The following is a 24,534-nucleotide window of genomic DNA, read 5'->3' as shown; positions in this document are numbered from 1 at the left end:
CTGGCAATCACCCCCCCCAGGTCCCTCTCTGACTGGCAGCTCTCCAGCCACTCCTCCCCAAGCCTGTAGTGCTGTTGGGGGTTGTTGTGGCCCAAGTGCAGCACCTGGCATTTGGCCTTAGTGAAACTCCTACACTTCTGCAGGAATATCCCACAGAGAGCCCTGGGGAGGGTGACTCTTCAGGGCTGAACGCAGGTAAATGCAACGCTTCTGCTCTTGTCTTGGCAAACAGCCTCTTCCCTTCCCTCCTGCAGCCCAAACGATCTACTATGGGATCTGGTTCCCTGCTTCGCAACTTCCTGCACCTCCCAGCAATACGAGGTTTCTATCATGGAGTTTGGGGGCCCCACACTGAGACCCTCCACACACTCCAATGCCTACTGGCTGGGCTCTGGTCCAGCCCCACACCGGGCACCCCAGGAGAAACAATAAACCAGATCTGCCCAACAGAATTTCAAGGAAACAGGAAAATGGGGGGGACAAGAACCCACCCCAGCAAAACCTCAGTTTGATCTGAGAGGAACAAGCTGTTCCCCAAACCTGCTGATGAACACAGCCAATGACAGGAACCACTCAGCCTTTGAAGGACACTGAAGAACAAGCGATGCTCTTGCACTGTGTGGCCTCAGCTACCTCGGTGTTGGGGTCTCCACCAAAGACATCCTGCCCCAGTACCCCAGAAAGCACCACTGCGCACAGATATGGGTGAGCACTTGGACCTGTCTAAAAGCAAACTGCCAAGTCAGAGGACTGCTGTTGAGAGCTCCTCTGAGTGAAGCTTCTTGCTAATTATCACCAGCAGAGTCCTCCCCCTGTGCAGAATCAGACCCTCTTACGCCAGAGCTACTTATACCAAAGAGTCAGAGATTACTACAGTCAAATTGATGAGTGTACTCCAGGTTTCTGAACCCGGGTTTTATCCTCCCAGCTTCGCTAGAGCTGCTGATGCACATCAGGTACCCCGGGTGATCTGAAGTAACCTGTTTTTCATGAAGAATTTTTTTACCTTTGGGATCTACCACGTCCTGACAAGCCGGCTGTAGCAAACAACAGCCCTGTAACCTGCTCAAGAGTGGATCATATACTTATTTCTCCAAAAATAGTACTTATCAGATGCCTTTAATACCCAGATCCAAATGGAAACCCACTGAGAAGGAAATGAGCAGAGCTGCCACCAGCTTAAAGGCCAGAAGGCACCAAATAGCGCTGCCCCAGATGGAAGTTGAAATCTCTGTGAGCCTGTGGGAAAAGCCAGAGAGAGAAGGCAAAACCAAAGGGAAGCAGCACAAAAATGACTCCAGAGTTCTGGCTTGAATGGTAGTAACACACACACACGATTTTCCAGGCATACCACTGTACCGTAAGCGAGCGGAGCAGCATCACTCAGCACTGCAAAGCCACCTCTGCTGCCCAAACCTCTTGCAGGAAAATGGGAATTTTCCTCTTTAATGGCTAGGGCATTTGTGGCCAGGCCAAATTACACTCAGGGGAAAAAAAAAAAAAAAAAAAGAAAAAAGAAAAATCAGACAACGCTCATTAGTTCACAGAAAGAACAGAAAACAATGAAGAACTTGCTGACACTCGCAGGGATTTTAAGCGGTGCAGGAAAGCCACCCGGCTGCCCCCGGCCAGACGGGTGGTTTTTAGTAAATCAGCCGTGGCAGAGGCCTGTGAGCGGCTGAACTCAGGCGAGATGTGGGGAAAGGTCTCATTTCCCAGCAGGACCCAGCATGTGAAACCGCTCCAGGCTCGGTGCTCTGCAGCCAGACAGCAACCAGACAGTGCCTTGAACAAACACAGCTCAGTACGCGCGCCCCGCAGCCAACGTGCCCTCTCCCACCAGCCTAGGTACATGTGTTTGAGATGGAATTAAGCTGCAAAAACCCAGCTCCATCTCTAGGAAGGCATCGACCTCTGTCAAGCCATCCCTGAGAGACAGACAGCACCTGCAGTCTCCATCCTGCTCCCTCTTCAGCCCTAGTCCTGCCAGCTGCGGTTTTCATGCCGCACAGGCTTTTAATGGCTGACAACACATCAATTTAAAACTATTTCCGTTACCTAAATAAAGTAATTCCTAGAATGGATGACTCAGAAGCCTCTCCCAGAGCCAGAAATCAGAGCAGAAACACGATACCTTATCGGGGCAAATCACTTTGCCCTTTTGGTTTGGCACTTCAAAGTCTTTTCTTCTAAAAAAGAGATGAGGAGATCTGCTCTCTGCTGGCGCTTCGTCGGAGAGCTGAGCCTTCACTCCCCAGGACACCACAGGTCAGGACTTCGCCTGTGTTATCACTGGTGGGGCTGGACCAAGATAAGCAAAAGCAGGATGGTTATTAAAAAAACCCAATATTTAAAAAAACCATAGAAACGGCCCTAGAGGATTTTTTTTTTTTACTGTGACTGAGGAGCCCACACCAGGAATTTGCCCCAAAGGAGGTATGTGTAACATGTGCCAGCAAGCAGAGAGGTGGCAGAGCGACTCCTCAACTCGCCCCTACCCTCCATGGGCCCCAAGAGGTACCTCTGCGAGCAAAGCGCCTGATGTCCTCTCAAAACACTGCACTGGGATCTCACAAAAGTGCTTGCACTTGTGTCTCGTGGAGATTAACCTCCCCTTTAATCCCTCTGCTCACTGACAAATCTCATCCAGTTTAGTTTGGGGGACAGGCCTGGATCGCTTGCAGATCTGCATGCTCAGCTTGGGAAAACAACGAAGACAGGCTTTATGGAGAGGGGAAAAAAAAAAAAACCAACAAACCAAACCTGCATTTGTCTGCAGAAACCACTTGGTAAAAGGTTTCCACCCCCACTCCTCCCATTGCAGTCCCACAGCCATGGCCCCATGCTGCTGCAGCCCCAACTCAGCAAGAGAGATGCTCCCCCCGCGACAGAGAGAGGAAAGGGGGTAAAACTACGTGGTGTGGAGACTTGCCCAGTGCCCCAGTCAGAAAACCCCCTCCCCGATGTCCCTTTTTCCTCCCAGGCCACACCGCCGGGGGCTCGGGGGAGCTGAACCTCCAGCCACGTGCTCTTGCCTCCCTCGTCCTCGAGAGGAGCGAGTGATCAGAGCCATCCATCTACCAACAACCCTCTGGGAGGGCGACAGCAGCCTTCACCAAAATGATGCTCCCCGAGGCGTCGGAGGCACGGCCGGACCGAGTAGGTGGAAAACATGACCTGTAAGCCATCATAAACAGCACAGGAATAGGTTCAAACCTCCAGGAGAATTAATTGTATGTCCAGGAGACTGTCCAGACGTGGTACTTCACCATAAACTCTGTGATATTTGGCCACCTCGATCCAAGTCTACGTGGCTTTAAGCAGCAGCGTCTACTGGAAGATGTTCTACTTCAAGCCGCCGTTCAAGCCCAAACTGCTTCACCACTTCATCCTTCACTGCTTCATCCCAAACTTTTCCTTGGTCTGACTCCCTAAAGAACGAGGCCACAAGGTCTCACACCTGCAAACGTTTTGGAAACCGGGAATCTCACGCTAAACAACTTCACACGGCCAAATTCTCCCTCTTCTACTCTGGGGGAAAAAAAGTCTCCGCTGTTTTAATGCTTCCCAGTCTCATGATTTTGGGAGACTGTGGTGTGGAGTCATGGGATGGCAGCAGCCAGCAAAGCTGAAAGCCAGCGACAGAAATCACGCCGGCATCATCAAAAATAACGCGGGAGATTTTCTAGAGAATTAAAACAAAAATGTTGTAAGTCCTGGTCCTAAAATAGCCCGACCAAAACCGAAACACACTCCCAGTGACTTTTAGCCATCCAGATAATAGATGGGGAATAAAAAGCTTTGCTGGACCACTGCTAAAGCTTGCTCTCAGTATAATCACCTACTACTATAATGAGATTACGTGGATTAGCTGCATTTTAAGGGAACGTTAATGAACTGGACAGCCTTTCTAGGTAGGTTTTTAGTGCTACACAGAATAATACTGGAAAGACATCAAACCAGGCAGCTATTTTTAGAAAGCATTCCTCTAAACAACCTAGGTGGAGAGAGATCGCAAGGTGCCTTAATGCAGGCAGTAGCTGAATGAATGCATGTCGCAGAGAAAAACAGATTCATCCCTGGATTCTCTTGGCCATGTTACACAAGGAATTAATTCAGCCGGACCTGAGCTTGCATTCCTCCAACGCTGTGTTGTGAAACGGACTCAAAAGGTTGGAGGGAACGAGTAACTCAGGAGGACACACTCTGCTAAGAGAGGAAAACGTGAGGCCGGGATGATCCAGGATGAACATGCTGGGGTTTGTGGCCTGGTGCCCTCAGAGGACCTGCACCCCCCACATCCCACAGTCCTACAGAGGTGACGAACCCCAGGTCCTCTCCCCGGCTGCAGACAGGACATGTGTCCCCCAGGGAAGGTGTCCCCCAAAATGAGTCTGAAATTAGATTTCATCATCATCACAGCAGCCTTCACCACATGGGGTGCAGCAGCTACGTCCCATGCAGACAGTGGGGGTAGCAGTTCCTCCTTCCTAATTAGCCTCAGGATTTAAGAGGAACTCTCAGAGAATCCATTTTTTTCATTGATTTTTGATCCTGGAGCTTACTCCTACAAAACACCCAGCAACTTCCAAATAAACTGGATGCTGCACTATCCAAAGTCTTTTCTTTTCCAGGATGGATCCAAGCTGGAGCCCAGATATTTTGCTCCCCATGTTCCGTCCAGCCACATTCTGCACCTTTCTTCTCATTGTGACTCAGCCAGGGCTCAAGAATAAAAGCTAATTAGGGATTAAGCATCAGAGCAGCACAGCAAAAGGATGGCCCCTACCCAGGCAGCTCAACAGCCTGGGATCTTGTAGCTCCCACCCCAGTGAAGGTACAAAAATAACCCATTAAAAAGACACTTTAATTGCCTTGCCAGTGGTTTGCACAAACTCCAGCTAATGCTTGAGGTTAAAAATGAATTAAGGCTTAAATAGCAAGTTCTCTTCCATTCCTCCTACTTTTACCCTTAAATTTTAATGGGGTCATGGTGAGCGAGGGAGGAAAACAGATCCAGCCAGTGCTCCAGCTCTTGTATCCAGCTCCTCTGCAACAAGGACCAGGCTCAGTTCTCCTGAGTTTGCTCCACCACAGGCTCCCATTGCAGGTACCCAGTCTGTTTTGGGACACGCCACTCAGGCTGCTGCCTAGATGCAATTAAGACAGTCACAAAAATTTAGAGAGGGACCTGGGGGGGCTGATTGCCAGCTGGCTGAACAGGAGCCAGCAGTGTGCCCAGGTGGCCAAGAAGGCCAATGGCATCCTGGCTTGTATCAGCACTAGCGTGGCCAGCAGGGACAGGGAAGGGATCTTACCCCTGGACTCGGCACTGGGGAGGCCGCCCCTCGATGAGTGGGTTCAGTTTTGGGCCCCTCACTCCAAAAAGGCCATTGAATGACTCGAGCGTGTCCAGAGAAGGGCAACGGAGCTGGTGCAGGGTCTGGAGCACAGGTGTGATGGGGAGCGGCTGAGGGAACTGGGGGGGTTTAGTGTGGAGAAGAGGAGGCTGAGGGGAGACCTCATGGCCCTCTACAACTCCCTGAAAGGAGGGTGCAGAGAGGGGGGATGAGTCTCTTGAGCCAAGGAACCAGCGCCAGGCCAAGAGGGAATGGCCTCAAGCTGCGCCAGGGCAGGGTCAGACTGGCTCTTAGGAAGGATTTCTTTGCAGAAGGGGTTGTTGGGCGTTGGAATGGGCTGCCCAGGGCAGGGGGGGAGTCCCCATCCCTGGAGGGGTTGAAGAGTCGGGCTGACCCAGCGCTGAGGGATCTGGTGGAGTTGAGAACGGTCAGTGTGAGGTTAATGGCTGGACTGCAGGATCTTCAAGGGCTTTTCCAACCCAGATGATTCTGGGATTCTGTGAAATGACAATTCTTCATGCCAGGAGTAGTCTTCACCAGGATGAGAAATTGAGGGGGTGCAACCATGCACCGTGGTCCTCCAGAGCCCTGGAAAGATCCACTCTGTCCTACATGGGGCTTGTGCTTCTTAGACATTGCCCAGCACTTCGTGTCCAAGTTGATCGCTACTCAGGAGAAGAAATGTTCCACCACCACACTTTTCAACAAAAGAAGATGCAAACGGGAGGGGAACATAAGTAGCAAAGCTCAAACAGCACCTCACAGGAGCACGAATGAAGCATTGCCTGCCCGCTGCCGGGTTATCACTGCCTGCTAAACTGGGCACAATCCTGCTTCCCATCAAGATCTGGGTGCCCGAATGGAGGAGGGAGGGAGACAGCAGCTCCACAGCAAAACGGTGAGGTTGCTGAAGGTTTGGGTTGGTTTGCTCTGTTTTCAAATCTGATTCTTTTAAACACAGGGCGAGAGCATCAGCCTGCCCTATGCGTCGTTGAGAGCAATGCAATTAAGGTCCTCTGCACCAGCTTGGGCTCCAGACCACCATGGCCCAGCATTTAGCCAAATATTGCTCTGAAACATCCCTCCTGCTCTGCACGGGGCCGTAAAAGAGCGATCAGGATGGAGCAATTTCACAGCCTTAAGCCGTTTCTTGACTTTTGGCTCCAGCGGGCGGTAAGATACCCATTTTGCAAAAGGAATCATGCCAAGAAAAAACCTGGCTGAGTGGTTTGGTTTGCAAGACTCAAGTCTCAGAGACTTTTTTTTTTTTTTTTTTCCCCTTTCAATATTGCTCAAAAAATGTTTATGTTTCTAAAGCATTTTGCAGGTCTTACAGTACTTTGCTGGGATAAAGGAAAACTGACAAGCATATTACTGCAATAAAGATTATTTTTTCTGTCTGAGTAGTAGCAGGCAGATGATATTTATTCAGATAAAAGAGGGCAGCGTAGGAGATGAGCTTATATTCCACGATATAAACCTAAATCATGGGGAGATGTGGGGACTCCACGGGGGACAGGCATCCCCATCCCCTTCCCAGGGTCTGTCCTCCTCAGTCTCATGGCGCCGGCAAAATGAAACGGGTGAGATGAGCAAAAATACTAACCCAAGCTCCTCCGTAGGGAAAAAAAAAAAAAAAAGGAATTTGCCAAACTTTGCAGTCATAGTTTTTCCCCTAGCTGCTCCGCTACTGCGTTAACCCCACAGCTGCTCCTGGGATCTGCTGAAACACACATTTTTCAGGTACTGAAAAGATGCTGCAAGTATCAGAATCGGAATTTCCTTCAAACTTCTTCCGAAACGCACTCTGCCCATTTTGCTGCGTTTGAAGAGCAGACAGCAATTAGCTTTCCAGCTCGGAGATAAAATATTTTTCCATCCTCAGAGCCATCTTTCTGTGGCATTTCTAATGACTTGAGGAGACAAAGACTGTAAAAGCCTTTCCCGCATGCACAACTGCCTCCACGCTCTCCAAACACACAATAATGAGGCCCTTCAAGTGCCGTGATCAAACTCCTTTCTACCAGCCCGATTAGCGCTGCTAACAATCCTCCTCGCGTCTCCCTCATCCTCAGCCAGTTGAGCAAAGTGCTCTCTGCAGCATTTACACTTTGTTAATCAATCGGTATTTACCAGAAACTTGAAGTCGCATGCGCTGAGCTGTTCCACCTGCTCACCTGCCTTAACATCAGGGGACGTGGTGATGCGATCGCTAACGCCGGGCAAAACCCGGCGCCGAAGAAGCAGGCAGATGGCATGGACGTCTGTCGTGCCTAAAATCCAGCAGGTATTTTGGGAGCGGGGGTGGCCATTTGATGACTTTCAGAATGTTTGTTTTCTTTTTAAATAAGCAGAATGAGCCCCTGTCTAATAAGACTCAGGTGAAGCTGGAACATGAGACAAGTTGAAAAGTCAATAATATCAACCACAGATATTGTTTGGCAAATGTAAAGCCCATCAAGATGCCACCTGAATCACAGAATCCTTCAGGTTGGAAAAGACCCTTGGGATCATCGAGTCCAACCCTCAGCCCTACTCTACAAAGTTCTCCCCTACACCACATCCCCCAACAGCTCATCCAAACGACCCTTAAACACACCCAGGGATGGGGACTCCACCCCCTCCCTGGGCAGCCTATTCCACTCTCTGACCACTCTTTCTGGGAAACATTTTTTCCTCATGTCCAGTCTGAACCTCCCCTGTTGCAGTTTAAAGCCGTTCCCTCTTGTTCTGTCACTAATCCCCTGTGAGAAGAGACCAGCACCAACCTCTCTACAATGTCCTTTCAGGGAGCTGTAGAGAGTGATGAGGTCTCCCCTCAGCCTTCTCCTCCTCACACTAAACAGTCCCAGCTCCTTCAATGGCTCCTCACAGGATTTGTTCTCCAGGCCCTTCCCCAGCCTCGTTGCCCTCCTCTGCACTCGCTCCAGCCCCTCGAGATCTCTCTCGTATTGAGGTGCCCAAAACTGGACACAACACTCCAGGTGTGGCCTCACCAGTGCAGAGCACAGGGGGACTATCACCTCCCTGCTTCTGCTGGTCACACTATTTCTAATCCAAGCCAGGATGCCGTTGGCTTTCTTGGCCACCTGGGCACACTGCTGGCTCATGGTCAGCTGCTTGTCAATTAGAACCCCCAGATCCTTCTCTTCCAGACAGCTCCAGCCACCCCTCCCCGAGCCTGTAGCCATGCAGGGGGTTGTTGTGGCCCAAGTGCAGGACCTGGCACTTGGCCTTGTTGAAGCTCATCCTGTTAACGTTGGCCCACCAATCCAATCTATCCAACCTGAGATTTCCCTGCCCCTTATTTAAGCAAGAAAGGAGAGGACTCGCTGATGATACCATGTGCATTGCGATCCCTTCACACCACCGGTTACGAACGGAGCTTTATTTTCCTAAAAGAGTCTTATCAAATTTCACATTTCCTTGTTTGCCTCTTGCACTGAAGAACCCAAAACCAACCTCAAGAGTAAAGCAAAAACAGGACGAGAGAAACGTGAGTATGAAATTTCAACTTTGCATTAAAATTTCTCTCGCTGAGGAGGCACGGGCGTGCAAGAGCGAGGAACACAGGTCAGCTGTTGTTGCTAGCACAGCTGTATGCACATCTGGCCCCAGTCCTGCAGCATCCCCTTCAACTTAGCAGCAACCCCAGGAGCAACGAGAGCTGCCCCTTTCCACCCTGTAAACATTTTTTTGCTGCTTCACGAGGCTTCCCTTTTCAGCTCTCCCATAAACCCGCTTCCCCGCCAGCTCCCTGGCCACCCATTCCCCGCTCCCGACAAGCCTTGCCTTCACAGAAACAGCAGCGCTCTGCTCCCGTGCTTACCACCTTACTAAAAGCACAAAATTATTGCTAATTTATGGCATTTCTGACCACAGTCAGCCTGGGAGGTATGCTGTAGGAAACTAAGGCTGGCCTGCTTATTTCAGGCTCCGAGGAAAGGCTTTCTTAAGTTGATACAACCTCAAATTACAAAAAAAAGGGAGAAAGAATTCCCAGAGAGCAGAAGAATTCTTAAAAGAAATTATCTGAAATACTCTCTGGGTCAGCTTCATTGTTTGTAGAAGAGATGCAAACCAGTCTCAATGTTTCAATACTGACAGAAATGCAAAGGAACAATTTTTTTTTTTTTTTAATCTTCCCATTCTCCTTGATCTCATTTTAATTGGAACCGGTCCCAGCTGAATCAGATCCCAAGAAGCCCAGCACCTACCCTCTGTCCTTGAAGTCATTTTAAGCCAGGACCTATTTCCACATTCACATTTCCAGCCCTGCCTCCTCACAGCAGGCAAGGGTTTAATTTCCCTTTACCCAAAGGCACTTTCTAATAGCTCAAAACTTTCCGTATTTCACAGGACGGGGCCGGGGGAGTTAATGGAGCACACAACCCCGGCGAGGGGCCGGGTACAACCGGTGCTGTGACGGCAGACATGGAATGATATTCCACCTTGATTGCAAACGTGATCCAGCCTGCATTTTCTTCTGCCTCCTTTCCTCCATAAAACCCCAGACCACGAGCACGCAGTTTGGGGCTGGGATACCCCCAGCTCCTTCCAGAGGGATCAGCAGCATCACAGCCACAAAAGAGATAGGGAAGGGGGAACAACTCCTTGCAGAAAGGCTCACGCCTCCGCAGCCGATACGCTGCCTTCCCCCTGCCCCGCTTCACCGACGCGTAGGAACAAGCCTCTCTCAGGGTCTGGAGATGATCTGCAGAGTTTCCTTTAGGAAGGGATTTCAGGAGGAGGGCTTAGGAAGCGGCCTGTACGCTGAAACATGAAATTTGATTAAGCTTTTTATCTTGGTTTACGTAGCTAATTGTTGCAGGTGTATCAGTTACCATGTAATTAATCCTGTTGTAAAATCAGATGTAGCCAAGAACTGACTTGTGCAAACAATCTGAGCAGCTGGAACAGATGGACACTGGACAGGTATCTGCCTGGGGGGTTGTTTGCTTTTCCCTGATCCTAACATGAAGCTGAGACACAGCCGAGCCGCTTCCCTGGTACGGACTCGGAAAGTCTCCCATCACTCAGCCAAGACAACGGCTCAGGACAGCAGCGGGTAACTTTTTATCCGTGGCAGGTCATGGATGGTGAGGAAGGCGAGAGCAGACGCAAGACAAAAGGCACAAGAGCAGGATGAAGGTTTCCCACCTGCACATGATGGATCTACATCGGGTCTCAGGAGGGGACCACCCAGAAAAACCCCGTGAACATCCCTGCCAGTGACCCCCCGGACACACGTGTAGCCAGGGCACTGCTTCTCACAGCACTGGGGATGCTCGCATCAGTGACTGGGAAAGCTTTTCCCTGGAGTTTCCCTGCTCCTTCTCTTCCTCCCAGGAACGCCCCGAGGATAAGCATGTTAAGAGCCATGTAGCACTGGGCTGCTGCAGCGGCGTGGGCTGGCCAGCTTCCTACAGAGATGACTGTTGTGTATAATATAGAAACTGAGCTGCTTGTTCCAAGCACAACCACGCCGGCTGCTTTTTAAAGACAGGCTTAGCTCAGACGTAAAGTGCTGCAGGAAGAAGCAGCGCTAATTCCCCCTGCAACTTCCAAGCCAGGAGACGGTGTTGGTAGGGAGATTTAGGAGCTTGTCCCACTCCTGAGCCAGCCCCAGGGACAAGGAGCGCCTGCAAGGTCATCCTAGCACTTTTCAGCAGGGCTGAAATCAGCTCCTGCGAATCCTGCTGTGCAGTTCTGCCTGGAAAGCCTTGGAACGGATCATTGTTTAACCTCACCCTAGCACAGATCCCGGGAAACACACAGGGGCTTCCCAGTGCCAAGCACCTGCCTGGGAAGTGCAGCTGGTGAGATCTGCAAGGTGCAGCAGTCGGTTAGGTGAGGAGTATGAAGACATCAAGACACAAAAGAGGAGATTCGGTGCAGCAAAAGTAATTCAAATCCTATGAAGTATGTGATTTTCTTCAGAAATCACAGAATCACAGAAATCCCAGAATCATCTGGGTTGGAAAAGCCCTTGAAGCTCCTCCAGTCCAACCATGAACCTCACACTGACCGTTCCCAACTCCACCACATCCCTCAGCGCTGGGTCAACCCGACTCTTCAACCCCTCCAGGGATGGGGACTCCCCCCCTGCCCTGGGCAGCCCATTCCAACGCCCAACAACCCCTTCTGCAAAGAAATCCTTCCTAAGAGCCAGTCTGACCCTGCCCTGGCACAGCTTGAGGCCATTCCCTCTTGGCCTGGCGCTGATTCCTTGGCTCAAGAGACTCATCCCCCCTCTCTGCACCCTCCTTTCAGGGAGTTGCAGAGGGCCATGAGGTCTCCCCTCAGCCTCCTCTTCTCCACACTAAACCCCCCCAGTTCCCTCAGCCGCTCCCCATCACACCTGTGCTCCAGATCCTGCACCAGCTCCGTTGCCCTTCTCTGGACACGCTCGAGTCATTCAACGGCCTTTTTGGAGTGAGGGGCCCAAAACTGAACCCACTCATCGAGGGGCGGCCTCACCAGTGCCAAGTCCAAGGGGAAGATCCCTTCCCTGTCCCTGCTGGCCACGCTAGTGCTGATACAAGCCAGGATGCCATTGGCCTTCTTGGCCACCTGGGCACACTGCTGACTCCTGTTCAGTCAACTGGCAATCAACCCCCCCAGGTCCCTCTCTGACTGGCAGCTCTCCAGCCACTCCTCCCCAAGCCTGTAGCGCTGCTGGGGGTTGTTGTGGCCCAAGTGCAGCACCCGGCATTTGGCCTTAGTGAAACTCCTCCAGTTGGCCTCAGCCCATCGCTCCAGCCTGTCCAGGTCTCTCTGCAGAGCCTCCCTACCCTCGAGCAGATCAACACTCCCACCCAACTTGGTGTCATCTGCAAACTGACTGAGGGTGCACTCGATCCCCTCGTCTAGATCATCAATAAAGATGTTAAACAGGAGTGGCCCCAAAACCCAGCCCTGGGGACACCACTCGTGACCGGCCGCCAATTGGATTTAACTCCATTCACCACAACTCTTTGGGCCCGGCCATCAGCCAGTTTTTTACCCAGCAAAGCGTGTGCCCATCCAAGCCACAAGCAGACAGTTTCACCAGGAGAATGCTGTGGGAAATGGTGTCAAAGGCCTTACTGAAGTCAAGGTAAACAACATCCACAGCCTTTCCCTCATCCAATAAGCAGGTCGCCCTGTTGTAGAATATCAGGTTTGATCCACAGAGGTGTCAAAGACACTCAAAACGATTTGCTGGGCATTCTCAAGGCCATAAACACAGAATTTCACTGTCTTCTATTCGTTCAGCTGCACTGGTGCAAGGAGGACAACATCTTGCCACTATTCATCGCATGCCTACAACCCAGAGAGGTAAATAAAAATACCACAATGCAATCAACTAATGAATAATCAATACCACGCCCAAGGAACACACCAGTAAGTCTTTCAGATGAAAAGACACTGCTGGCACATGGAGTAGCTCACGTTTCATCGTTAATTGGCCACGGAGCAGGAGCAGACCTATGTGACGAGGGTGAAGCCAAAATGAACTGCCATGTCTAATGCAAGTCCTCTTCTGTCATAGCTTCTTTCTGTTTCTGTGCTAGTCACAGGAACTACAAGCCCAAAATAATTGCAGCAGCATCTAAATTTAAAAGGGCATTTTTACAAAGCTGAAAGTAATTCTTAGCAGAACTGAGAGTACGGGACTCACTTGAAGCATCTACCAAAGACCCCAAAAGTTACAAACCCAGAAAAGCAGCAAGAGTTAAATTGGGGAATAACCATTCCAGCAAACATAAGATGTGGAAAATGCACGGAAACACGATCTTTCTAAAAGGTAAAGAAGGGGAAAAAGATATGGCACTGAAAGAGAAACATCCAGGGACAGTGACTGATGAGGACCTCTAAAGGAATCCAATAAATGTGAACAGCCAACAGAATTAATTGTGAAGTAAGGCACTTTTAAAGCATGCTAGGAATAGAGAATTAGATACCTGCTAGATTCACTATTAGGTACCATCAGTAAAATTAAAATTGAGTACTGTGCTGCCAATGGGATAAAACAGTTACCAAAGAGGACGAGAGAATCTTGTTGCACCCCGCTGCACAAAAGCGGGGTCTTTCCCAACAATCTCCTGCATAACCTCCCTTAAAACCCCTAATGACAAAGATTTCGGTATGGCCAAACATCTGCTGAAATAAAGCATTTAAAAATCAACCAGTGAAACACAAGGAAATTTTGTGTAGTCGCAATATTTTAAGGACAAAAGGTGAAAGGCAGAAGCAGCGGGCAACTGGGGTCAGCTCCAGCTAAAATGGGACAGAAATTTCAGGTAAATAAATGAAGACTAAAAATACAATTCCAATCAGCCAGCTGAGTCTCCTGGAATTAGATCTGTTTAAAAGACTTTTTTTTTTTTTTTTTGACAGCCAACGGGGCTGCATGATGCAGGCAACTGCCTCGACACAGTGTTTGCCTGCATTTCTCCAAAGCACATAATATTTTGAGGATGAATTTCACACAAGGTGTAAGGAAACCCCCCCCCCCCACATTAGGTGTGTGCCAGCACAGCCCCAAGCAGGGTGTTGACGGGGCAAGACCAGGGAGGGAAGCCAGCACCCATGCACAGTCCTCGGGGATTTTTGTCACTCCTCAGTCTCATCTGTGATTCCTTCTGGGGAATTATATTAAATGTAATCCTGTAACACACAAAAAAATGAGAAACTAATGGATGGTTGGTTGATGACACAGTTGCATGGAGACCCAAATCACCTCAGTGGAAGTCACAGTCCAACAGACCATGTCTTCACGTGGCAAAGTAACACACAAGGCCAGAAAAGGGATCTCTGCCTGAGCCAGAAAAGGATTTGGGATGAGTGTGGGGCGTCTCTTCTGCGTACGGCATCAGAGCAAAGCCAGAGCAAAAGGAGGTGGTGGGGTCCGTGGAGGTGCAATGGGAAATGTGTCCGTTAGAAGTTGGAAAAAAGCTCAAACCGACACACGGCATTGCCAAGGTCACGGCTGCATCCAGACCAGCACCTGGATGATGTGGGCACGCCAGCAAAGTCCCAGGGGTGGCCACAAAAACTGTACCCGGTGGAGCAGGAGCTTTTCAGCATGAGGTTGTAGCACCTCAAATACTTCAGGGTCCTGAGGAGTAGGTAAAGTGGTGACCCGATCACTGCGGGCAAGGAGCTGCGAGTGACACGTCACCTCTGTGACAAGGACACAACAACATCCCCCTTCTGCAAGTCAGAGCTAGGTAAGTTCAACCTTGAAATGAGATAGTATCTCCTCAGAGTGAGAGCAATTAAATGTTGGCACAAGGTATGGGAGGAAAGGGAGGGGAGGGGGGAATTGCTTAGAGCCATTAGAACAAAATTAACAGGCTGGTTTTTAACTCAGCCTTCTGTGTCTGCAGGAGGATGAGCTGCAAACGCTTCCCTGCAGTTGCAGTTCTGCAACACCTCCCACCTGGGGACGTGGAAAGTTTCAGAAGCATTATTTATGCCTCAAAAAAAAAGGCCTGAGTGGTAGGAGAACAGCAGGGTCATGCTAAAAAAAAAAAAAAGAAAAAGGAAAGATGAAGGCAGAAGGACTAAAAACCGAGGTTTGCAAGCATTGGGTGAGATTTTTCTCACTTAAATGTAGATATCCAAGCCTGAACCAGCAAGTCTGAAAGGCATTCGCCTGCCCTCCATTTGGGGTTCACCGTGGGGAGAAACAAATCCCGTTCAGGAGGTGCCTGTCCCCTCCATTTGGGGGAAGGGGGGTCAGTTTAGACCAGAGACTTTCAGATGCCCAAGTGAGAGCAAACGACTCACATCCACCAAAACAGCTTCAACTGCAAGGGAGCTGCCTCACGCCACCTGGAAAATCGAGAGGTAATTTCAACTCATGCTAATTCTGGTGATTTTGCCTTGCTGAGCTGCCCAGCACCCAGGAGGCAGAAGCAGGATGAGAAGCTACTCCAGCACCTAGAGGTAGGTCTTCGTATTTCTGTTCTAGGTATAAAAAAAAAAAAAAAAAAAGATAAACAGAGACCATCTGCATGAAGCACTCAACCTGGAGAGCCTGAGGTTGGCCAAGACGTTTGCAGTCCAGCGTCTTTTCTGAACACGGGTTATTTGATTGGGATTTCAGGCCTTATCAGTTCTCATTAACAGGCTGGGCTCAGCTTGAGGAGGGGAAGGACTGCGGTGAGCCTGGCTTTTCTCTGCTTTGGCTCCAAGGCCTGGCAGAGGCTCACAGCAGTGGTCTCCCACGCACAGGAGAATCGATGGTACGTGGGTTATCATGTCCCTTTACCCTCTTCTCCTTCACAGGGAGGGGGAATGCTGATGCTCACCTGCTGGGTGTGAGATTTATCCTCAAAATATTACGTGCAACTCCAGCCCTGGCTCCTGTGATATCCTCGCTACGATCCTGGTCTCCTTTTCCCTGCAATCTTTTACCCACACACCTCTACGGGGCTTTTTTGTCACCTTCAACCTGACGGATGTCCGTCCATCCAAAAGGAGGCAAGTGCACTGCAAATCTGAGTCTCAGGTGCATTCTTTAATCATGTCCAAGGTGGTGGAAAAGATGTCACCGTCCCCATACCTCGTTCTGCAGGAGGCTGGGCTCCTGCTGCAGACCAGGAGAGGGAAAAGCACTCTGCATTTCCTGGGAATTTCCCAGCACCAGGTAGGATTAGACCTGTCTAATTACCCGTGAGGAACAAGCAACGCAGAGCTGAACGCAGGGACCAAAACCCCTCTCAGCAGTATCCAAGCATTGCGTCTCCAAAACCAAACCAGCTGCTTCGTCAAAAGAAACTCTTGAAACAGCGAGTCACCTTCTCCAGCCACGACATCCCTGAAGCACGCGGCCACGAGACAGACTCAAGAGACAGGTTCGAGAAGTACCTACACCCCGTCGACCCCCAGAAAAGGTTGAGCTCTGGATGGACACCACACGTGGGAGGGGGGATCCCACTCCTCTAACCCACACCTCGGGGCTGGAGGATGAAGCTGGGTTGTGTGGGGAGAGCTTGGCAGAGCTGCTGGGACATCGGGAGGGGGTTTTTTCCCCCCTTTTTTGGTACTCACACTACACCAATCCAGGATGAATCCTCCCGAAGTGCCGGGCCTCCCGTTCACCATGTTTGATGCCATTAAAGCCCGGACCATCGCCAACCTGCCATCTCCAGCGCACGCTCGCAGATCTGAGGGTCTAGTTCAGGCGAGGAGTAAATAAATAAGACCGAGAGCAACCGCAGCCTGTCTTGGAGGGGCGAAAGAGGGAGAAAAGCCGCTTTCCCTCCTGGGACACGGGGCTGGGGACCTGCCGGACACGTTGACACCAGCTCGGTGATGCATGGGTGTAGGGGTGTGAGCCCACAGCGCTGTGTGTATAGGCACGTCAAGCAGGTAGATGCCCATCAAGCAGGTATATAACCGGAGAGAAGCAAATGCATATGCGCGTCCTATCACGGTTTTTAAGCCCACGGCTCCGGGGAAAAAGGGGTGGGGGGGGGTGGGGGGTGGTCCCCGCCAGGCCCGTTGGTGGCAGCGGGGCCGGGCCGAGCCCCCCGGGGAAGGGCGAGGTCTAAGGGACCGGCGGGGTCCCCCCTCCGCGGCTGCCGGCTCCGAGCTCTGGTCCCGCACCGGGCAGGAGCGGGCGAAGCCGCTCACCGAGCCCCGCCGTAACCACCACTACCACCGGCGGCGGCGGCGGCTCACCCCGCCCCGAACCCCCTCAACCACCGGCCCCCCGGCGGGCTCAGCCCGCAGCAGCGGCGCGGAGCGGGGGGAGCGCCCGGGCGCGGCCCGGCCGAGGGAAGAGGGAGAGGGTGGGGGGGTTGGTGATACCGCACTTACCGGCTCCGCTCCGCTCCGCCATGGCCCGGCCCGGCGCACCGGCACCGCGCGCCCGCCCCCGCCGCTGACGTCACCCACCGGCCTCAGCCGCCGCGCGGGGGCCACCTGCCGGGGGAGGGGGCGAGCCCCGGGAGGAGCCGACCGAGGGGATCCGGTGGCCCTGCACCGGCCCCGGGAGGAGCCGACCGAGCGGATCCCGGGGGTGGGGTGTGGGGATGTGTGTGTCCCGCGCCTCGGCCAGCCTCTGTCAGGAGCCGCCTGAGGGGATCTGGTCATGTCCCCCCACCCCCGCGCCATAGTCCTGTGAGGCGACGCCTGAGGGGATCATGTTCCTTCCCCGTCCCTGTGAGGAAACGCCTGAGGGGATCTGGTTCCCCCCACTCTTGTGGAGAGCTGCCTCGAGGAGCTGCTTGAGGGGATCTGGGGGGTGTGTGTCCCTCACCGCCATGGTCCCTGTGAGGAGCCACCTGAGGGGGATCTGGGGGGTGTGTGTCCCTCACCGCCATGGTCCCTGTGAGGAGCCACCTGAGGGGGATCTGGGGGGTGTGTGTCCCTCACCGCCATGGTCCCTGTGAGGAGCCACCTGAGGGGGATCTGGGGGGTGTGTGTCCCTCACCGCCATGGTCCCTGTGAGGAGCCGACTGAGGGGATCTGGTCATGATCCCCCCCAGCCCTGCGCCATAGTCCCTGTCAGGAGCTGCCTGAGGGGATCATGTTCCTCCCCCGTCTCTGTGAGGAGCCGCCTGAGGGTATCTGATGTGTGTGTGTCCCGCCATAGTCCCTGTGAGGAGCCGCCTGAGGGGATCTCTTGGGGGGGGGGGGGGGGGTGTCCCACCATAGTCCCTGTGAGGAGCCAACTGAGGGGATCTGGTCATGTCCCTCCACCCCTGCGCCATAGTCCCTGTCAGGAGCTGCCTGAGGGGTTCCTGTTCCTCCCCATCTCTGTGAGGAGCTGCCTGAGTGGGATCTGGGGGGTGTGTGTCCCTCAGCGCCATAGTCCCTGTCAGGAGCTGCCTGAGGGGTTCCTGTTCCTCCCCATCCCTGTGAGGAGCTGCCTGAGGGGGATCTGGTTCCCTCCCCACCCTGGGCCTGTGAAGAGCCACCTGAGGAGATCTGGGGGGTGTGTGTGTCCCACCATAGTCCCTGCAAGGAGCCGACTGAGGGGATCTGGTCATATCCCCCAACCCCTGCGCCATAGTCCCTGTGAGGAACCACCTGAGGGGATCTGGTTCCCCCCACGCTGTCCCCATGAGGAGCTGCTTGAGGGGATTTGGGGTGTGTCTGTGTTCCTCACTGCCATAGTCTCTGTGAGGAGCCATCTGAGGGGATCGGGGGGGGGGGGGGGGGGGGTGTAGCCCCCACCATAGTCCCTGTGAGGGGATCCTGCCTGGCCCCCACCTCAAGGCATCCCTCGCAGCGGGAGGGTGGTGGGCCTGAGGTGAACCCCCCTTGCTCTGAACACTGAGACAATCCCAGCTGGGTTTTCTGCCCTTTTCCCCTCCCCGTAGCCAATGTGTATTTGTGTATCGGTATTAACGGGTGGATTTCCAGGCCTGCACCAAGCCAGCGTCCCAGCAGCCTGTGACACCATGCCGGGGGCCGCGTTAGCCCCGGTGAGCCCTGGAGCAGGGCAGTGTCCTTGTGTCTGTCCACTCCTGAGGTCTGTCCCTGCTGAAGAGGGGCCTTTCCCGAGGAGAAAGATGTAACGGATTTTGGTTAGTGGCCCAAGGGGCTGAGGGTTACGACGGGTGGCATGACCCGCTGAGCAGCCTTAATGGAAAAAAATTCACCGTGTGCTGTATTCTGTATTTACAGTGTGAAAAAACAATTAAAGGAAGCTGCTTCAACAATCTAAGTGGAGGAAGCGCGATAGTTCGATAGTTATTGATCCCTTCCAGACAAGTGTGCTGCTTTGTTAGAGCTGGAGGAACCGAGCAGGGGAAACGGTGAGAAAAAATAAAAGAGAAAACGGTCCGGTAAATTAAACTCCCAGGGAATTACACAGGAGGAAATGATGGTGTATAAACAATTTTTGGTGGTATAGTAATCTGTAACAAGACACTTCACTGTTTCACGTCAAAGATTAAAATGAACGTTCCCAACTGGTTACCCTGCGAGCAGGAAGGTATTGAATTGGCCTGTGAATGCAAGTGGAAAAAAATCAAGAGAAAAGAAAGAGGAATAGGAGCCTTAACAGTTATTGTTAAAACCTCCCAGGGGAATTACAGAATCACAGAATCATCTCGGTTGGAAAAGCCCTTGAAGATCATCTAGTCCAACCATTAACCTAGCACTGACAGATCCCAACTCCACCAGATCCCTCAGCGCTGGGTCAACCCGACTCTTCAACCCCTCCAGGGATGGGGACTCCCCCCCTGCCCTGGGCAGCCCATTCCAACGCCCAACAACCCCTTCTGCAAAGAAATCCTTCCTAAGAGCCAGTCTGACCCTGCCCTGGTGCAGCTTGAGGCCATTCCCTCTTGTCCTGTCACTTGTTCCTTGGCTCAAGAGACTCATCCCCCCTCTCTGCACCCTCCTTTCAGGTAGTTGTAGAGGGCCATGAGGTCTCCCTCAGCCTCCTCTTCTCCAGACTAAACAACCCCAATTCCCTCAGCCGCTCCTCGTACGACATGTGCTCCAGACCCTGCACCAGCTTCGTTGCCCTTCTCTGGACACGCTCGAGTCATTCAATGGCCTTTTTGGAGTGAGGGGCCCAAAACTGAACCCACTCATCGAGGGGCGGCCTCACCAGTGCCGAGTCCAGGGGTAAGATCCCTTCCCTGTCCCTGCTGGCCATGCTAGTGCTGATACAAGCCAGGATGCCATTGGCCTTCTTGGCCACCTGGGCACACTGCCGGCTCATTATCAATCACCCCCCCTAGGTCCCTCTCTGACTGGCAGCTCTCCAGCCACTCCTCCCCAAGCCTCTAGCGCTGCTGGGGGTTGTTGTGGCCCAAGTGCAGCACCCGGCATTTGGCCTTAGTGAAACTCCTCCAGTTGGCCTCAGCCCATCGCTCCAGCCTGGCCAGGTCTCTCTGCAGAGCCTCCCTACCCTCGAGCAGATCAACACTCCCACCCAACTTGGTGTCATCTGCAAACTTACTGAGGGTGCACTCAATCCCCTCGTCTAGATCATCAATAAAGATGTTAAACAGGAGTGGCCCCAAAACCCAGCCCTGGGGGACACCACTCGTGACCGGCCGCCAATTGGATTTAACTCCATTCAAATTGATTTTGTGTGCTCCACATCACTGTGAGCTTGGGTGCCACTTCCCGGTGCCCTTCAAAGCTGAGTGTGGAGATTGTTTCCCTGGTTGACGCCAGCAACAAACATCCAGCCAGGGCGAGTGAAGGGTGTCCTGGGACCCTCCGGGGAAGAGCTCGATGGGGCAAAATGTCGGGGCAAAATGTCAGGGCAAAATTGTTCTCAAATGTGACTGTTGGCTGGTTTTATCACAGCGAACCGTGATACCCTCGGCCATGACTCGGTGGTCCTGGCCCTGCGTTCAGCGGAGAGGTTTCCAGCACCGGAGCGGCTGTCAGCTCTGCTCAGCTCCAGTGCCAGGTGCCGCGTGGGAATGGAAAATAAATTGCCATCCCGGCCGTGGGGTGAGGCTGAAGCACCCAAACCCTGTGCTGCAGGAGCATCCGCGCTGGCTGGGAGTGATCCAGGGATTTGAGGACTTTTTTTCCACAGCTTGAACCCTTCAGATGGTGGCACTGCCGTACACCCAGCCGTTTTATTTTAACAAGCAGGCCAGCGATCTCCCTCTTGCAATTAAGCAATAAGTGTACACCCACACGCATATATTTTCTTTTAAAGGGCGGACACTGGTTTGGTTGATACAGGTCTGGTTTTGGCTGGCCTGAGACCCTCCCACTATGCTGCACATCTTCCCTGACGCGTCATGACGTGAACCAGCGGAGAAAAAGGAATGTTGACAGGTCGTATCGCCTTCCCTACATGCATTAGTTATTATCTATGTGATTGTATTTCATGAAATAGTTAAAACAAGCTTGTGGTAGGGGCTTTGGCCTGTTTAATAAACTGTCACCGATAAACATCCACCTGGGTCCGACTCCAGTGTAACCGGAGCACGACAGCGGTGTTGGTGCGATTCAAACTGCGTGCGGTAAACTGCAGGTTTTGGCACCTGTGGGTGTGTAATGGTGCCGTTACACACACAGACACACACGCAGAGACAGGAGTTTCTGCTCCCTGGTGTGAGGTGGGTGCAAGGGTGCGTGTTTCCAAGCAGGATGAAGAGAGATGGGATGATATGAGTCTCTTGACCCAAGGAACCAGCGCCAGGACAAGAGGGAATGGCCTCAAGCTGTGCCAGGGCAGGGTCAGACTGGCTCTTAGGAAGGATTTCTTTGCAGAAGGGGTTGTTGGGCGTTGGAATGGGCTGCCCAGGGCAGGGGGGGAGTCCCCATCCCTGGAGGGGTTGAAGAGTCGGGTTGACCCAGCGCTGAGGGATCTGGTGGAGTTGGGAACGGTCAGTGTGAGGTTCATGGTTGGACTGGAGGATCTTCAAGGGCTTTTCCAACCGAGATGATTCCGTGATAACATGATAAGCAACTTAATTAAACACTGTGGAGCCTGACTAGATAATCACGGGCCTGTGCTGCATCTTCATGCACAAGGAATTGTGTCTCTTTTTAAGCGGGGAGAAGCAAAGCTCTTAAAAACCTGCCTGAGTGTTTACATCAATTTCCTGGTGATTGGTGAGGAGGGACCCGGCGCACTTGATCAAAGCAGGCAGCGCCGTTGCCTGCAGCATGTGCCAATAACGGGAGCTATAAGAATCTCTTTTTTTTCCACCCTGCCGTAATGTGGTTTGTAATCCAGGCTCTCTCCCCTCCCTGTGTGAGAGAAGCCGAAAGCACAGGTAAGGCAAATGCAGAAAGGCTTAGCGTTAGTCCTGCCTAAAACCCAGCGCTTGAGCCTTCCCGCTGCAGGCTCGGACTATCAGATGCCTTCAGGAAGAAGGTGCTTTTTTCTGCTGTTGCCTTTTCCAATGCTTCTTATTTTCATGGTGAGAGGGGGCATTTTTATTGTCCGATCACAGCATGTGCAGCATTTTATTCAGAGCCTGAGGAGCTGAAACTCACTGGGGTGACGTTCAGACTGTACTGGGGGGCTCATACCCTGTCCAGGTGTAGATTTCACCCCAGTTGCATAATGACGCCGTTACACCCACTGCAAAATGTTTGTCTTGCATAATATTATTCTGTCTCCGCTTACAGGACTTACCCAAAATATTTAGGAAGTTAAATTGTTAGCTGCTGAAATAAATGGGACCTCAGTGGCTACAGCACGAAAGCTTTTCAGAAATCCCCTGCCAGATCTGACCTCGGCGACGTCAGTGAAGCGCTCCAAGTCAGCCCGGCGCCGTCGTTTCCCGCTGGATACAGCACATTCAGCACATCCTTTTGAAAACACATAATGCCGCCTTTTCCAGTCGCATCCCCGATATTTTATCAGCCCTTAGAACAAGGTGCAAAACGATGGCAGTTGCTCTGTTGGTGACCTGCAGTAGCACACCCTGGGATGAATCGTCAACACTTTCACAGGCCCATACACAACAGGCAGAGAATAAAGACTTTTTTTCCTAATAAATTCCTTAAAATGAAGAACCGGTGTAAAAGTGGCCACATTTCCAGAGGTTCTAAGACTGGCTACCGGACTTTGGGGGCATCTCAGGACCCATGGACAAAAAAAAAAATCATGCTTTTATTCATCAACACTTTGTAGGTTCCCTTCTGTCAACACTGATGGGGAATACTGTTCGGAATTGCTCTGTATCAGAAGAATTTCTCATCTTACAGTCGCTGTTGTGTGCTTGTGGGGAACCACAGGATAATTTATGTGGGAAGGGACCTCCAGAGTCCCCTACTCCAGCCCCCAGCACGTCTCCTCGCAGAGTTTTCCAGCTGAGTCTTGACTGTCTCCGAGGATGGAAGGTTGTACAGAGGGGTAGGGCGAAGGGAATTTCACAGAATCAGTATTTGTGTGTGAGGCAGCAAAAAACAGCGTTTCTTGCCTCGGCAATCTCCTCTCCAGGCTGCAGGCTGCCTTCCCCACGTGTATACGCTGCTCACCAAATTTTAGCTTTCCTCAGCACTTTGAGCTTGCAGCCCAATTTCATTCCCTCAGCTGCATTATTAATCAGCAGGCTGCAAATTATGTTGCTATAACCCACGTACTTTTTGTATTTGAAACGGGAAATAAAATAAATTGGTGCTTAGTAAACAAATCCCAGCTTGCCGGGAGAAGCACGCAACTGGTGCGGCAGAGTGAGGGGAGCTGAGGGTGCAACGGGACTGGGACAGCCGGGAGCTCGCGGGGAATGACCACACAGAATCACAGAATCATCCAGGTTGGAAAAGCCCTTGAAGATCCTCCAGTCCAACCATGAACCTCACACTGACCGTTCCCAACTCCACCAGATCCCTCAGCGCTGGGTCAACCCGACTCTTCAACCCCTCCAGGGATGGGGACTCCCCCCCTGCCCTGGGCAGCCCATTCCAACGCCCAACAACCCCTTCTGCAAAGAAATCCTTCCTAAGAGCCAGTCTGACCCTGCCCTGGCGCAGCTTGAGGCCATTCCCTCTTGTCCTGGCGCTGGTTCCTTGGCTCAAGAGACTCATCCCCCCTCTCTGCACCCTCCTTTCAGGCTGGACCCCCTTGTCGGCAGATTGGAGCTCGTTAGCAGAGTGCTCATCAGGACAGGCTCTGTGCAGCTCCCGGGGTCACAAATGCACCTGCAAGAGCTTCTCCCTCCTGCTTTTCACCCAAGGTGCCACTTGGTTTGCTCGGCAGGGGAGGATGAACCCAAATCCGTGGGATTTCAGCCCAGCTGAGCAGCCACGCAGAACGAGCCGGGTACAACACTTGCCTCAGCCACTGCCTCAACCCCAAACTGTACTAAGTGAATAGCTCTTTAAACAGAGGCCAAAAAAAGAAATGGACAATATAAAATATTTTAAAAGTGCTTTGACTTCTTAACCTTTCATGCAGAAAAAGGACATACAAAAATACCGAAAAAAGAGAAGCTGATTAATGGCTGGGCCAGAGCTATTCTCCCACGTCCACATTTCCTATTCAAACTAAGTTTGCCTTCTTAAAGGTCAGTTCATATTTCTTCATTCAGTGCAGCACACGCGAGCTGGGCTTGGGGCAAGGAAAAAAAAAGTCATTTAATAATGCATATGCTTTTTTTCTCCGGCTTAGAGCTCTGAAGCAGCTCGTGGGATGCACTTTGGTGATGATATAAACTTGGTAAAGCACTGCTCGAGCACTGCATTAGCCATGGCTGGATATTCCACCCTCTAAATGTCAAAGTCCTGGACAAAA

The 24,534-nt window shown here is 52.0% G+C and overlaps 1 protein-coding gene across 3 annotated transcripts in view; it reads right to left on the bottom strand.

Annotated features, from left to right (window-relative positions):
• The window catches only part of LOC141918543 (mitogen-activated protein kinase 4-like), a 54,867-nt gene extending 37,631 nt beyond the window's left edge, over nt 1–17,236 (bottom strand). Inside the window, exons 1-2 of one of the 3 annotated variants that reach the window (XM_074813166.1) lie at nt 17,175–17,231; nt 2,135–2,301 (exon numbers count right to left, since the gene is read on the bottom strand). The gene's annotated coding sequence lies outside the window, so the exon portion shown is untranslated. Of the gene's footprint in view, nt 1–2,134; nt 2,302–16,403; nt 16,528–17,174 lie in introns of all 3 variants that reach the window. The other 2 variants (XM_074813167.1, XM_074813169.1) reach the window with 2 other exon arrangements.
• Between the last annotated feature and the right edge of the window lie 7,298 nt (nt 17,237–24,534).

Source organism: Strix aluco, chromosome Z (assembly GCF_031877795.1).
Source record: "Strix aluco isolate bStrAlu1 chromosome Z, bStrAlu1.hap1, whole genome shotgun sequence".
Classification (NCBI taxonomy): Eukaryota; Metazoa; Chordata; class Aves; order Strigiformes; family Strigidae; genus Strix; species Strix aluco.
Note: the sequence above shows the minus strand (reverse complement) of the source record. Positions and strands in the feature narration are given on the sequence as shown.